General features: G+C 44.2%; 1 pseudogene; it reads left to right on the top strand.

The window, feature by feature from the left end:
- Window positions 1-914: 914 nt before the first annotated feature.
- On the top strand, window positions 915-10711 carry LOC133241710 (pregnancy-associated glycoprotein 1-like; annotated as a pseudogene).
- The last annotated feature ends 4167 nt before the right edge of the window (window positions 10712-14878 follow it).

The following is a 14878-nucleotide window of genomic DNA, read 5'->3' as shown; positions in this document are numbered from 1 at the left end:
GGAACCCTCTTATACTGTTGGTGGGAATGCAAACTAGTACAGCCACTATGGAGAACAGTGTGGAGATTCCTTAAAAAACTGGAAATAGAACTGCCTTATGATCCAGCAATCCCACTGCTGGGCATACACACTGAGGAAACCAGAAGGGAAAGAGACACGTGTACCCCAATGTTCATCGCAGCACTGTTTATAATAGCCAAGACATGGAAGCAACCTAGATGTCCATCAGCAGATGAATGGATAAAGAAAGCTGTGGTACATATACACAATGGAGTATTACTCAGCCATTAAAAAGAATACATTTGAATCAGTTCTAATGAGGTGGATGAAACTGGAGCCTATTATACAGAGTGAAGTAACCCAGAAGGAAAAACATAAATACAGTATACTAACGCATATATATGGGATTTAGAAAGATGGTAACAATAACCCGGTGTACGAGACAGCAAAAGAGACACTGATGTATAGAACAGTCTTATGGACTCTGTGGGAGAGGGAGAGGGTGGGAAGATTTGGGAGAATGGCAATGAAACATGTAAAATATCATGTAGGAAACGAGTTGCCAGTCCAGGTTCGATGCATGATGCTGGATGCTTGGGGCTGGTGCACTGGGACGGCCCAGAGGGATGGTATGGGGAGAGAGGAGGGAGGAGGGTTCGAGATGGGGAACATATGTATACCTGTGGCAGATTCATTTTGATATTTGGCAAAACTAATACAATTATGTAAAGTTTAAAAATAAAATAAAATTAGAAAAAAAAAAAAGAACAAAAGCTTTTTTTTTTTTCCAAATCTTTTAGTGGTCTAAAAAGGAAAACTAGGGTAGCTTAGAGCATATATAATTAGGGGCTCCTGGTCACCACTACATGCTAAGAACCCAAACTTCCCTGAGTACTTGGAGCCAGGAAAGAAGCATGAAGTGGCTTGTGCTCCTCGGGCTGGTGGCCTTCTCAGAGTGCGTAGTCAAGTAAGTATGGGGACTGTATGTCACATCATATTCTTTTCTCAGACTTTTCTTTTCATCTGATTATTCTTCCACCCATCAGGTTTAGAAGGGAATGGAATATTTCCCTAAGAGTCTTAAAGTTCAACTCTTACTTACTGATAAGTAACTTACTATAGGAACTGTGGGTCCCAAAGTCTTGGTGTAGATTTGCATGGTTACACAAATCTTGGGGTCCAATCATGTCATGACATATTGAAAATGCAATTCCTTGCAACTGTTCAGTGCACAGTCTATGCAGATGTCAATGTGGTCCTGTGGAATAGCACTTTTCTACATTTTATTCAACATGTCCTCTTTTTTCCCTGTCTACTTCAGTGTGTATATGCCTATGTCTGCATCTATGTATCACTGTCATTTATCTCTCCATCTCTTTGGAAGTCACTGGGAGTGTATTTCTCTTTCTGTTGTTTCTTTTGATTTTTCATTTGACTTGTCCTTTCTCAAGCCTCTGCATTTCCATTACTTGTTCCCTATATCTTGGATTCTTCTTTCAACTCTCTCTTCTCTGACAACTTGGAGAAAGATACACTGTTTTATATCTGACAAGCAGTGTGACCACAGCCAAATCAGAAACCTCTTGCATTTCAAATTGCTCCCTTATCAAAGAGAATAAGAGTTCCCTTCTACCTCCTTCCTTGAGGTTCTATGAGAAGGATAGTGTGGGATGGCAACAGCAATGTTAATGGCTGTCATTGTTGAGACTTCCTATTTATCAAGTACCTTATATCCATCACGTCTCTTATCCCCAAGATATTCTATTTGGAGGGTTTGTATTGTTACATTCCACCATTTTACCGAAGGGGAGACTGAGACACCACATGGTCATATGGCTTATCCAAGATTGCAGAAAAGAACCTGTATTCAAATCTATGTCTTTGCCATGGTATAGGCATAACATTCTGATAATAATGTGCCTCATAAAAATGATTAGAAAATACACAGGGCCATTACAATGACAGTTATACCTTAACACTGACAGCTAATTGTAGTGTCTTCTTTGTTTTCTTTGTCAAATGCTTGGTGAAGGAATACCTCTAAGGAGACTGAAGACCACGAGGAAAACCCTCAGTGGAAAAAACATGCTGAAGGATTTCTTGAAGGAGCATCCTTACAGATGGTCCCAGATTTCTTTTCGTGGCTCAAAACTATTTACCTGCTGAGAAACATCATGGATGTGAGTATTTTGGGAGGATGGTGCTCCATAATGCCCCCTTGTTCTCTAGCCAGGCATGGGGCTTATTTGGAGGTGCCAGGTGGGATGTTGAGGTTGGGGTTCCTGCACGGGGCAGAGATACTGGAAAACAGGGACCCCAATCAGAGGAGAAGGCACTCTTATCCTCAACTGTTGGTCTTGGTGACTGGGCCTGGCAATTACCAGGTGGCAGGTAAATATTCATTTCTCTGTCAAACATGTGTCATTAGTTTGATGGCGATTGTTCCTTCTGAACTACATGAGCCACTCAGCTACAGATGAAGAATCAGCCATCTCTGATCAAAAGGTAGAACCAACAGCAAAGCAATTGTGAATCCCCAGGCAGAGGAATTCAGTTTCCACAGATGCAAGAATGACAGCAGTAAAAAGTTATTGAATCTGTATTCCATGTATGGCCATAACGATCACTGTGGTCACTGTTTTGAGATTAGACAAAGGGCTTATTTTGTCTTCAAGAATGCCCATGCCAGCCTGAGAGATAGGCAAAGGGTAAATATATGTCAAATGAAAGGGTCACCTGTGTGGTGTTGATTGGATGTGGTCTGAGTTTAGAGGGAGTGGCTGGGGTTGATCAAGAAGGAGCATCTGGAGAAGGGGCTGCTAAGGCTGGGTTTGAAGAGATTACAGAGCTTCTCAAATGAAGGCACCAGGACCTCCTTGGGTGTCCAGTGGTCATAGAGGCCCAGTGGTTATGCCTCTGGGCTTCCCATGTAGGAGGTACCACTTGAACGCTTGGTCATAGAGTCAATATCCTGCATACAGTGTAGCACAGGAAAAATATATCAAATGCAGATACCTCTGTGACCAAAGCCTGTGAGCTGCACGGTGGTTAGAAAGTGATCTTAAGAGATATGTGACACCCAGAGGGAGGCAGCAGTTAGGGAATAGAGGGTAGCCAGTTCTGCACTAACCCACTCCCTCCTTCTCCCTGTAGTTGGTCTACCTGGCTAATATCACCATTGGAATACCCCCTCAGGAGTTCCAGGTTTTCCCTGACACAGGCTCATCTGACTTGTGGGTGCCCTCTGACTTTTGCACCAGCCCAGCCTGTTGTGAGTACAGACACCCCCTACCCGGACCATCCTTCACTTGTGCTGCCACCCTGTTTCCATCCTTGGCACCTGATGACACTCATCTCTTGTGTCTACAGCTAAACACGTTAGATTCAGACATCTTCAGTCTTCCACCTTCCGGCTTACCAATAAGACCTTCAGCATCACCTATGGATCTGGGAGAATTAAAGGAGTTGTTGCTTATGACACAGTTTGGGTAACAGTGTAACAAATGCTGAGTCAGGACTGGCTATGGAGTGACCACTGCTTGAAAAACAGATGCAGGACCATCTGGCAGGACCCATCCTAGCCCAATTCCCATATATATTGGCCATCATATCCATAGGATATGTTTCTGGGGAGGCAGTGCCTGTGGGGATACAGGAGTAAACAAGTTAGCGGACCCAGAAATTTGCCTGAGGTGTGGACTTGCAGCTCCTCTGCCCATGACCAGTTCAAGGTTCATCTTGCTGGGAGAGAGGAGAAGGGATAAAAGCACACACTTTTATATTAACAGACTGTTCCAGGCACTTTCAGGTGGTAACTGGTTTAATCCTGCAACAACCCCACACAGCAGTTACTCTGATTAGCCCATGAGACATATGAGGAAACTGAAGTACAGACCACAAGGGCCTTGCTGAGGGCACACATGCGATAAAAGGTGGAGTTAGGCTGGCTTTTCAGGGCTGAAGTTGCTGTGGGATGTTTGGGGACAGGATAAAACTGATCTGGGGATCCTGGGGGCAGTCAAGGGCTTCAGGTATCCAGATTGGGAAACTGGGGGCCTGAGAAGTCAATGGGCCTGATAAATGAGTTCTCACTCTAGAGGACCCTTGAGAGTCTAATAAACCTATGGCCTGCCTCCCCCAGAATGCCCGAGTAGTTCCCCTCTCTTTCTCTCTTGTACACATTCACAGAAATATACACGTATCCCCAAAAGTGAATTCCTCAGGCAGTAGTTTCATAGACCCCGGAAGCAAGATTGTGTTTTCAGCTTCTGTCTTCCTGGACAGATGCAGAATCCACAGTACATTACAGAGAATGCAGTCCATTCCTGTTATTAAGTCACAGTGATGCCAAAGAGAAGGCTATCTTGCTCTCATTCATTTTGTCCATAAGATGGCACCAATGGGACCTGGCCTGACTCTTGGTTGCCCCACATGTACAGAAGCCACGAGGCCAATTTGACTCACTCAGGTGGTGTTTTTCAGAGGGTCAGATGTTTTAAAATTCACAGCCTGTCTCAAGTGGAACCCAGATTCCCCTCCCAGCTTCATCTAACCATCTGTGGGTCACCAAAGATAGAGCCCAGCCTCAATTCTTCTCTGAGGATCTAATGGCAATGCACCCAGCCCAGTCCTAGCCCCACTTCACATATCTGTAAGTGGAATCACTCTTCTCTCCCACAGATTGGGGACCTTGTAAGTCCTGACCAGCCGTTCGGTCTAAGTGTGGCGGAATACGGGTTTGAAGGCAGAACTTATGATGGCGTCTTTGGCTTGAATTACCCCAACATATCCTTCTCTGGACCCATCCCCATGTTTGACAAGCTGAAGAATCAAGGTGCCATTTCTGAGCCTGTTTTTGCCTTCTACTTGAGCAAGTAAGTCTGAGATGGACAATCACTTTCCCCAAATAAGCTGTAAGTTGCTTTCAGTTGCATGAAAATTATAGAACACTTGGTAAAGAAATATTCTGAGATATAATCTTATCCAGGATAACTATGGCCCCAGGGCCCTACCTGGCGTCACTACTGGCTTTTATAAATAAAATTTTATTGGAACACAACCCTACTCCTGGGCTCAAGATCAGTAAATTGGTCTCCGGAGGTGTGTGAGGAGGAAGGCTAATGGAAGGCAACAGGAAACAAGTTGAAGGAAAAGGCATTAGGATTTGCTTATGAATTTGATAATGAGGGAAAGAGAAGGATGGTGGATATCTTTCCCTCCTCATTAGCATTTCACTGGGAGCCCAGGACCAGCTACCCAATTTGTGGAGCCAGTGAGAAATGAAAGTGTGGGACACAATAGTGTGGGACCCCTTGTTCAAGAAATATTAAGCATTTCAAGACAGGGAGAGCAGAGTTGGGGTCCCTTCTGAGTGTGGGACCCTCTGGACAGTAGAACTCACAGGCCAGCGGAGCCAACTGTGGGTGACCTGAACCCACACCCTTAGAATTCCCAGGCCTTGATTTTACTGAAAAATGACAAGGTAGACAAGGGGAAAGCCAAAACACTTCAGCACCCTGTCCTCTGAGGGTGTCTGAGCACTCAGGTCACAGGAGATCCAGGGCATCTTCAGAAGACATAATGGGTGGAGCCCAGCCAAGTGACTGAACTTCTAACCTCCTCTGTGCCACTCATTAGCCAGGAACAGACCTCAGTCTGAATCTCAATCGCTCCTAGACTTGATATCTGCATCTGTACATGGGGACCTTATTAGGGCCTTGGTGGGTGGACAAGCACAGCTCTCAGACTGTGCTGTTGTTACTGTCCTCCAAGGATCCCAGCCTGTCTTCTCTACAGAGACAAGTGGGAGGGCAGTGTGGTGATGTTTGGTAGGGTGGACCACCGCTACTATGAGGGAGAGCTCAACTGGGTGCCATTGATCGAAGCAGGTAGTGGAGTGTACACATGGACTGGTAAGCCTCTCCCTCTGAGGGTCAGCCCAAGTGGTGTTTCCACTACTGTACATGGACACAGGCAGACACACACAAATACATTCTTAAACATACAGTCACACAGACATATACACCACCCACAATGACGCAGACAGACACACAGACACATGGAAACACACAAGCAGACACATATAAACCTTCACAGAGACACATAAGAACATGCATAGCTAGTCAGAGACACACAAGCACTCACAGAGACACATACAAACACACATACAAATAAACACACAAGCACATAAATACACAAACAACCCATGGGTTCATAATACCAAGGCCTTCTGAGAAAGGCTCTGACCATGGTCCTAAAAGGGTCCAAGAGGCCTGTGCAGCTGGGAGAGGGCTGCACCCACTGCCCTGTGAGGCATGGAGCATGGTTAGAGGACTCTAGAGTGTGGTGAACAGAGGATCAGGGAGAATTTCTCCAGCCTGAACAGAGTTATGATAAGATAACCAACTGTCCAGGGCTACCTAGGACATAGGAAGTTCTCAGTACAGATAAATGTCATTTTAAAAACAGGGACAGTGAGAAAATGGGGGAAACTAGTCTTCTTAGGGAGCAGCTACCCAGCAGTGGAGAGAGGTTGGCTGCAGTCTTAAGACGTGAAAGCAACTAATAAAACAGATATTCCATGTTCTTGGGCACACAGTGGGACAGGGGATGTAACAGAGAATCAGGAAGGTGGGATCCAGGAGTGACCTGAGCACAAGAGGCATAATTGATAGGATTCTGTGTGATACCCTCAGACAAAAGCTGACCCGTCTTTTGGAGTTTCTGTGAGCTAGTCATGTATTTCCTGGCCAGGGTCTCAGGGTCTGAGCTGGTTGTAGGAGCAGAGTTGGGAAACACCCTCTCCCAGAGGAGCCCCTCTCTCCTACCATGAGAATTTGCTGCCCCTGCAAATCTCCATCTTCACTCTGTGTGCAACCCATTATTTGTTCCCCATCACATACAGCTCTCTGGATGTTTCTTATTGATTTCTCAGTCTTTGTTCACTCATTGAACAGACAAGCATTGAGCATTCACTGTGTGCCAGGCACTTTAGGGATGCAAGGAGATTAAAACTCGCCCTCACACTTAAAAAGGCAGATGTACACTAAGTGACTCGCCCACATAGTGAATTATGACTTTGATACATGCTAGACATGAGGAGAAGGCAATGGCAACCCACTCCAGTACTATTGCCTGGAAAATCCCAGTGATGGCGGAGCCTGGTTGGCTGCCCTCTATGAGTTCTCCAAGAGTCAGACACGACTGAAGTGAGTCATCAGGAGCAACAGCAGCAGACATGAGGAAGGGTCTACAGAGAGACCAAGACAGGAGACTGATAAACACTGGGGAAAAGACTTCCCGAAAACAATACAATTAAGTTGGAACCTGGAAGATGAGAAGAAATTTGCTAGTCAAAGTGCAGTGGAGTCTTCTAGGAAGGAAGACCAGCCTGTGTTAAGGTACAAAATGTCCTGGTGCATTCAAGTACTGCATTCGAGGATGTCAAGAAAGGTGCTGTGTCGAGAACAAAGGAAAAGAGGGCAAGAGGTGAAGGGCTGTTTAGGAGACAGTCAGGAAGGGGGCAATTCTGGGGAGAATCTGAGTGACCTTGATGCCCTCTTTCTTCCATTGTCTCTCAGCATCTCCATGAAAAGAAAGGTTATTGCTTTTTCTGACGGCTGTGAGGCCCTTGTGGACACTGGGACATCACATATCGAAGCCCCAGGAAAACTGGTCAGTAACATACAGAAGCTCATCGGCGGCAGGCTATGGGGTTTCAAGGTGAAGGGTCATGCCCCAGGGTTACTTCCAGTCTCCAAACACAACAAGGAACTCCAGGGCCAATCTCTCACCCTCTCTCTCTAACTGCACTACGTTTATTGTTATGTGGTCAATACCCTTCCCTCTATTATCTTCACCATCAATGGTGTCAACTACCCAGTGCCAGCTCCGAGCCTATATCTTCAAGGTGAGGGGACAATATTGAGGGTTGGTTCTCAAACTGGAGCTTGTAAGAACTCTTGGGCTACTGCTGGGAGGAGGGCGCCCTCTGGAGGCCATGTCACCCCATTGCAGATGCTGCTGAGCCCTGTGGCTGGGCTGGTGCCTCCCACAAAACCAATCACTTGAAAGTAAAGGACTGTGTGGGACACTGATCTTCCTGAAATAAATGTGGAGATACCACACCATATGGCATACTGGGAGTAAAGCAGAGGGGAACACTAAGGTCCTCAGTGCTCAAAGAGCTTCAATTCAATCTGAACCTGTAGGTGCATGAACATGGAATTCAGCACTAGCAGTCCCTGAAATAGGCCACATTACAAGGAGAATGGCTGGGGAGAGTCCCAGTGTGATGTCCCAGCATAAGTTCACAGTCTCCCTTCCCTTCTCAAACTTTCCTGGTTTGAATGATAAATTACATGGTCAGCCTAGTTCTCAGCTGCATCTTCCCCTTGCTCTGGCCAGGTGCTTCCTTTGTGAGTTGGGGTACCTGTCCCCTCTGTGGGGAGGTTGGATGCTAATGTGAATAAAGGGTGACCAGTGACTGCTCAGCCCTGTCACAGGGTGGAGGCTTCATGTCAGCTCCCTGCGAGAGTTCAGAGCAGGCTGATGGGCTCAAAGAAGGCTTTGAGGAAGAGAGTAAATTTTAGGAATTCTAAAACCACAAACTCATTGAGCCATATGGAGGGTTGCTTGGTTCTAGGCAAAACTGCACTGGATTCCATGCAAATGGAATCTCAAGGTGGTCTGCACTGGGACACTGGGGACTTACTAGGGGTGATGAGGGCTACGGACTGACCTGTGGGGCTGGGGAACCAGAGTACCTTACCCACCCAAGCCTGGAGGGCCAAAGAGGGTGAGAGTGGGCCAAAGGAGGCTTCTCAGATTTTCTGTCCTTATTGTGCCCATCGTTGCATAAAGTGTTCCTCTGGCAGCTCCAATTTTCCTGAAGTGATTTATAATCTTTACAATTCTATTATTTTCCTCTAATTCTTGCAGTGTGCACTTATGAAGACTTTCTTATCTCTCCTTGATATTCTCTGGAAGTCTGCATGCCACTGAGTATATCTTTCCCTTTCTCCCTTGCCTTTCACTTCTCTTATTTCCTCAGCTGTTTTTAAGCCTCCTCAGGCAACCCCTTTTCCTTCTCACACTGTTTTCCTGGGGATGGTTTTGGTGACCACCTCCCATGCAATGTAACAAACCTCCATCCTAGTTCTTCAGGCTACCAGACCTAATCCCTTGAATCTATTTTTAATCTCCACTATAAAATCATAAGGGATTTGATTTAGGTTATAGCTTAATGATCTACTGGTTTTCCTTAGTTACTTCAATTTAAGCCTGAATACTGCTTGCTTCTGCCTAAGCATTGGTGCCAGATGACCACCCACCACTCCCAGTGGGTGTGGAGCAAAAACATACAATTTGAGGACTGTTACCCTCGGTTTGTGCTTGGCCTTTCACGTACTTAGCTGTGTGAGCTTGATCAAGTCACTTAACCTCAGTTTTCTCATCTGGAAAATGGGCACCATGATGATAGTTCCACCTTCTAGATTGCATGTGTGCCTGCAGAGAGCAAGTGGCCCCAAGAGGGCTTCTGGGTTCCTGAGTCTGGAACAAATATGAATTATTCTGCCACCTGGGGAGAAGGAAATCTTCTGTTTAGAGGTTATGGCTGCCATCCCCAAGGCTATGACATCTCTCTCTGAACCATGACACAGAACTCTGACTGAGCTGATGCTCCCACAGAGCTAATGATTACTGGCTCAGATTATTCCCATCCTCAGCCTTACCAGTCAGCCTTTCTTTGTTAACTACTTCTAGTCTGAAATCACTCTGCAAGGAGAGTTGTAAGGCTTTTGGTCTCTTTTCAGTTTCCCACATCTCCAGCATAGCAACAAGTAGCTGTGATGGCTTCTTGTCATAGCAACAACTATGGCAACTGGTACAGTCCAGTCTCAGCCTGCTAAATGAAACTGTCCCCATGAAAGATTGTTGTTGAATCATGACACCAGGATTCTTGGCTCCGAAGGAGAATTCCATCTGGGGCCAGAGACGAGGCTTGATCACTCAGAGCTTTTGTGTAATAAAGTTTTATTAAAGTATAAAGGAGATAGAGAAAGCTTCTGACATAGGCATCAGAAGGGGGCAGAAAGAGTGCCCCCTGCTAGTCTTCAGCTGGATGTTATATAGTCACTAGCAGTCTGTTAATGACAGAAAGGAATGTCTTAAAACTCTGAAGGCCCCTCACCCATAAGATGCATTCTATGATAACTTGGCACCAAATGGTTCATCTTGGGCCATAAAATGATTAACTTGAATCTTGAAGAAGGGCAGATCACCATACAAACAATTTCATTTACATAGATTAGAGGAACAATATCTGAGTGTAACATACTGGTTTGCCAAGTAGGTTCTGAGCCAAACCGACTTGAAGACAGAGTTTGGGGTAAATGTATAGTACATTAGCATAGCTTAAGACAAACATTTCCATAAGAAAAAAACATTGGTTATCTCTAGGTTTGAGAATAGTTAACTTCAGGTGATACCAGGTGTCATTATGGCAACACAGTATTTTAAGAGAAACCTCCTTTTGAATTTGTATAGAGAAGGAAAAAATATCGCTAGTTTGTTTCCTCCTGCTGCTTAAGAGATAAAAATATCTGACACTTGCAGGCTATTTCCTCCCTTTGGAGACCCCTGGCCTTCCGGCCTGTTACCCTCTCACCCATTTATCCCCTCAGGTTTAAAGTACCTACCATTGCCTTAGAAACCTTCCTATGATTGCTGTTTAAGGACAAAATATGTGTGGAGTTGATCTAGTTTTCTTTCCCAAGCATGATTCCAACTATGCAATGAAGTAACCAGACATTTAGTTATCTAAATACCAACAGGAATGGAGAAAAGCAAAACACCCAACCTACATTTCTAGCTTGCCCCAAAACAACATTAAAGTGATCTGCTGAAATAATGTGATACACTGGCATGTACACGCTAGAAGGGACACTTTTTCTGAATTCATTTTCCACCTAGTGCAAAATATCTACCACAAGCCTCGCCCTCCAGCAGCTGGTCACCTGGTTTTTGCAGTCTCAGCCCGACCCCAATCCCTTTTAAATCCCTCAGTAAAATCTAGAGAACAAACTCAGCCAAAGCTCTCTCTCCTGCAGAAAACAGGTTTTTGGTTTTTTTAGAAAACAATGTTTGGTAACACATTCAAAATCTTGTGCTCCTTGCCTTGAATTCAAGGACCTGCACCAGAGGATGGGAAGCCTCCCCTTCCACCTAAATCTTTCTCCACTCCAACCAGGACCAGAGCCTTCAGTGGTCTCTGTGTCTTCATTGGTATTGTTCAGTTGCTAAGTCATGTCTGACTCTTTGTGATTACATGTTCGGCAAAAAAGCAGGCTTCCCTGTCTTTCACTCTTTTGCGGAGTTTCTTTAAAGTCATGTCCTTTGAGTTGGTGATGCCATCTCACAATCTCATTCTTTTATTCCCTCTCCTTCTGCCCACAGTCTTTCCCAGCATCAGGGTCTCTTCCAATGAGCTGGGTCTTCACATTAGATGGTCTAAGTGTTGGAGCTTCATCTTCAGCATCAGTCCTTCCATTGAACATTGCTCTACCACTTCCAAAACAAAACTCTTTTTTCCAAACACCTAACAATATTGAGCATTGATAAAGTTTAGTAGAACAAGGATCTTGTCCTCTGGGAAATCCCAGCACTGCCACCCTGCCTTTCTCTTACCATTCTCTCCACCTGGCATAGAATTGCTTCCCTAGAGCTTCTCCAGCTTGAAATGGCCTGCTGACCCCAAATTGTCAGCTATCCAGGAATTTTTCCTTCCTCCTTCCTTAAAGACTTCTGCCTGCTCCCTGATTGTCCTCTGTACATTAGTTCAGTTCAGTCTCTCAGTCATGTCCAACTCTTTGCTATATCATGGGGTGCAGCACGCCAGGTTTCCCTGTCTATCACCAACTCCCGGAGCTTGCTCAAACTCATGTTCATCAAGTTGATGATGCCACCCAACAATTTTGTCTTCTGTTTTCCCCTTTGCCTCCTGCCTTTAATCTTTCCCAGCATCGGGGTCTTTTATAATGAGTTAGTTCTACCCATCAATTGGCCAAAGTAATGGAGGTTAAGCTTCAGCATCAGTCCTTCCAATGAATATTCAAGACTGATTTCCTTTAGGATGGACTGACTGGATCTCCATTGCAGTCCAAGGGACTCTCAAGAATCTTGTCCAACATCACAGTTCAAAAGCATCAATTCTTTGGTGCTCAACTTTTTTTATGGTCCCAACTCTCACATCCACTCATGACTTCTGGAAAAAACATAGGTTTGATGATACAGACCTTTGTTGGTAAAGTAATGTCTCTGATTTTTAGTATGCTATCAAGGTTTTTCATAGCTTTTCTTCCAAGGACCAAGTGTCTTTTTTTTTTTTTTTTCCACAGCTGCAGTCACCATCTGCAGTGATTTTGGAGTCCAGGGAAATAAAGTCTGTCACTGCTTTCATTGTTTATCCATGTATTTTCCATGAAATAATGGATCTGGATGCAGTGATCTTTGTTTTTTGATCTGTATGTACCTCATGAAGACCATCCTCAAGAGAATGAAATGGAAAAAGGCAAAATGGTTGTCTGAGGATGCCTTAGAAATAACTTAGAAAAGAAGAGAAGCAAAAGGCAAAAGAGAAAAGAAACACATACCAATCTGAATGCAGAGTTCCAAAGATAGCAACAACAGATTTAAAAAAAGCCTTCCTAAGTGATCAGTGCAAAGATATAGAGGAAAACAATAGAATGGGAAAGACCAGAGATCTGCTCAAGAAAATTAGAGGTAGGGAAGGATCATTTCATGCAAAGATGGGCCAAATAAAAGACAGAAATGGCATGGAAATAAAAGAAGCAGAATATATTAAGAAGAAGTTGAAAGAATATATAGAAGAACTATACAAAAAGGATATTAATGACCCAGATAACCACGATGGTGTGATCACTCACCTAGAGCTAGACATCCTGAAATGTGAAGTCAAGAGGGCCTTAAGAAGCCTCACTATGAGTAAAGCTAGTGGAGCTGATGGAATTGTAATTGAGCTATTTCAAACCCTAAAAGATGATGCTGTTAAGGTGCTGCACTTAATATGCTAGCCAATTTGGAAAACTCAGCAGTGGCAATCCCAAAGAAAGGCTATTTCAAAGAATGTTCAATTACCACACAGTTGCACTCATCTCACATACTACCAAAGTAATTTCTCCAAGCAAGTCTTCAACAATACATGAACTGTGAATTTCCATATGTTCAGGCTGGAATTAGAAAAGGCAGAGGAACCAGAGATCAAATTGCCATCATTCGTTGGATCATAGAAAAAGCAAGAGAATTCCAGAAATTCTCTTTATTGACCATGCAAAAGCCTTTGACAGTATGGATCACAACAAACTGTGGAAATCTTACAGAGATGGGAATACCAGACCATCTTACCTGCCTTCTGAGAAATCTGTATGCACATCAAGAAGCAACAGTTAGAGCTGAACATGGAACAGCAGACTGGTTCCAAATCAGGAAAGGAGTAATTAAAGGCTGTATACTGTCACTCTGCTTATTTAAATTATATGCTGATCACATCCTGCGAAATGTCCAACTGGATGAAGCACAAACTGGAATCATTGTTGCTGGCAGAAATATCAATAACCTCAAATATGCAGATGACACCACCCTCATGGCAGAACATGAAGAGATACTGAAGAGCCTCTTGATGAAAGTGAAAGAGGAGAGTGAAACATCTGACTTAAACTCCACATTCACAAAATGAAGATCATGGCATTTGGTCCCATCACTTCATGGCAAATAGATGGGGAAACAATGGAAACAGTGAGAGACTTTATTTTTGGGAGCTCCAAAACCACTGCAAATGATGACTGCAGCCATGAAATTAAAAGATGCTTGCTTGTTTGAAGAAAATCTATGACAAGCCTAGCAGCATTTTTAAAAGCAGAGACATTACTTTGTTGAAAAAGTTCAGTATAAACAAAGCTATGATTTTTTCCAGTTGTCATATATGGATGTGACAGTTGGAGCAAAAAGAACAGTGAGAAATGAAGAACTGAAGGTTTTGAACTGTGGTGTTGGACAAGAATCTTGAGTGTCCCTTGGACTACAAGGAGATCCACCCAGTCATGCTAAAGGAAATCAATCCTGAATATTAATTGGAAGGACCGATGCTGAAGCTGAAACTCCAATACTTTAGCCAACTGATGTGAAGAACTTACTCATTAGAAAAGACCCTATTACTGGGAAAGATTGAAGGCAGCAGGAAAAGAGGATGACAGAGAGTGAGATGGTTGGATAGCATCACTGACTCGATGACATGAGTTTGAGCAAGATCCAGGAGTTGGTGAAGGAGAGAGAAGCCTGGCATTCTGTAGTCCATGGGTTGCAAAGAGTCGGACATGACTGAGTGACTGAACTGAGCTGAACATACCCCATAGCAAATGCTAGTTGTAATTGTCAAGTTTCTCCAGCAAGACAGGGCTCCCCAAAGCCCCAACACATATCCCTAGTTAGTCTGCATCCATGCACAGAAGTCACTGCCTAGCATTCACAAGGCATTCAGTGAGTTCTGATTTCAGGGGGACCTCCATTTTTGTAGACATAGAGGAGCAAAGGACACATTTATCCTCCTGTCATAAACAACTTGAAAGTAGAAGACATAAATGAAAGAGCAGTTTTTTACATCAAATGTCAGGCAGCAGAAAATGGATTCCTGAGGCGGGGAGCAAGCAAGGTGAGTTCTACAATTGCCCTAACTCTATAAATAGTTTCCAACACATACATGGATGGGCTATCTAAGCAGAGACAAACGGTCTCCACAAGAAGAGAGATTTGAGACTCTAGATAGAGTTCATAGGAGAGAGTTACACACAGAGAACTGTGT

The sequence above is a fragment of the Bos javanicus genome, chromosome 29, assembly GCF_032452875.1.
Source record: "Bos javanicus breed banteng chromosome 29, ARS-OSU_banteng_1.0, whole genome shotgun sequence".
NCBI lineage: Eukaryota > Metazoa > Chordata > Mammalia > Artiodactyla > Bovidae > Bos > Bos javanicus.
The sequence above is the reverse complement of the archived record's forward strand: the minus strand, read 5'-3'. Positions and strand labels throughout refer to the sequence as shown.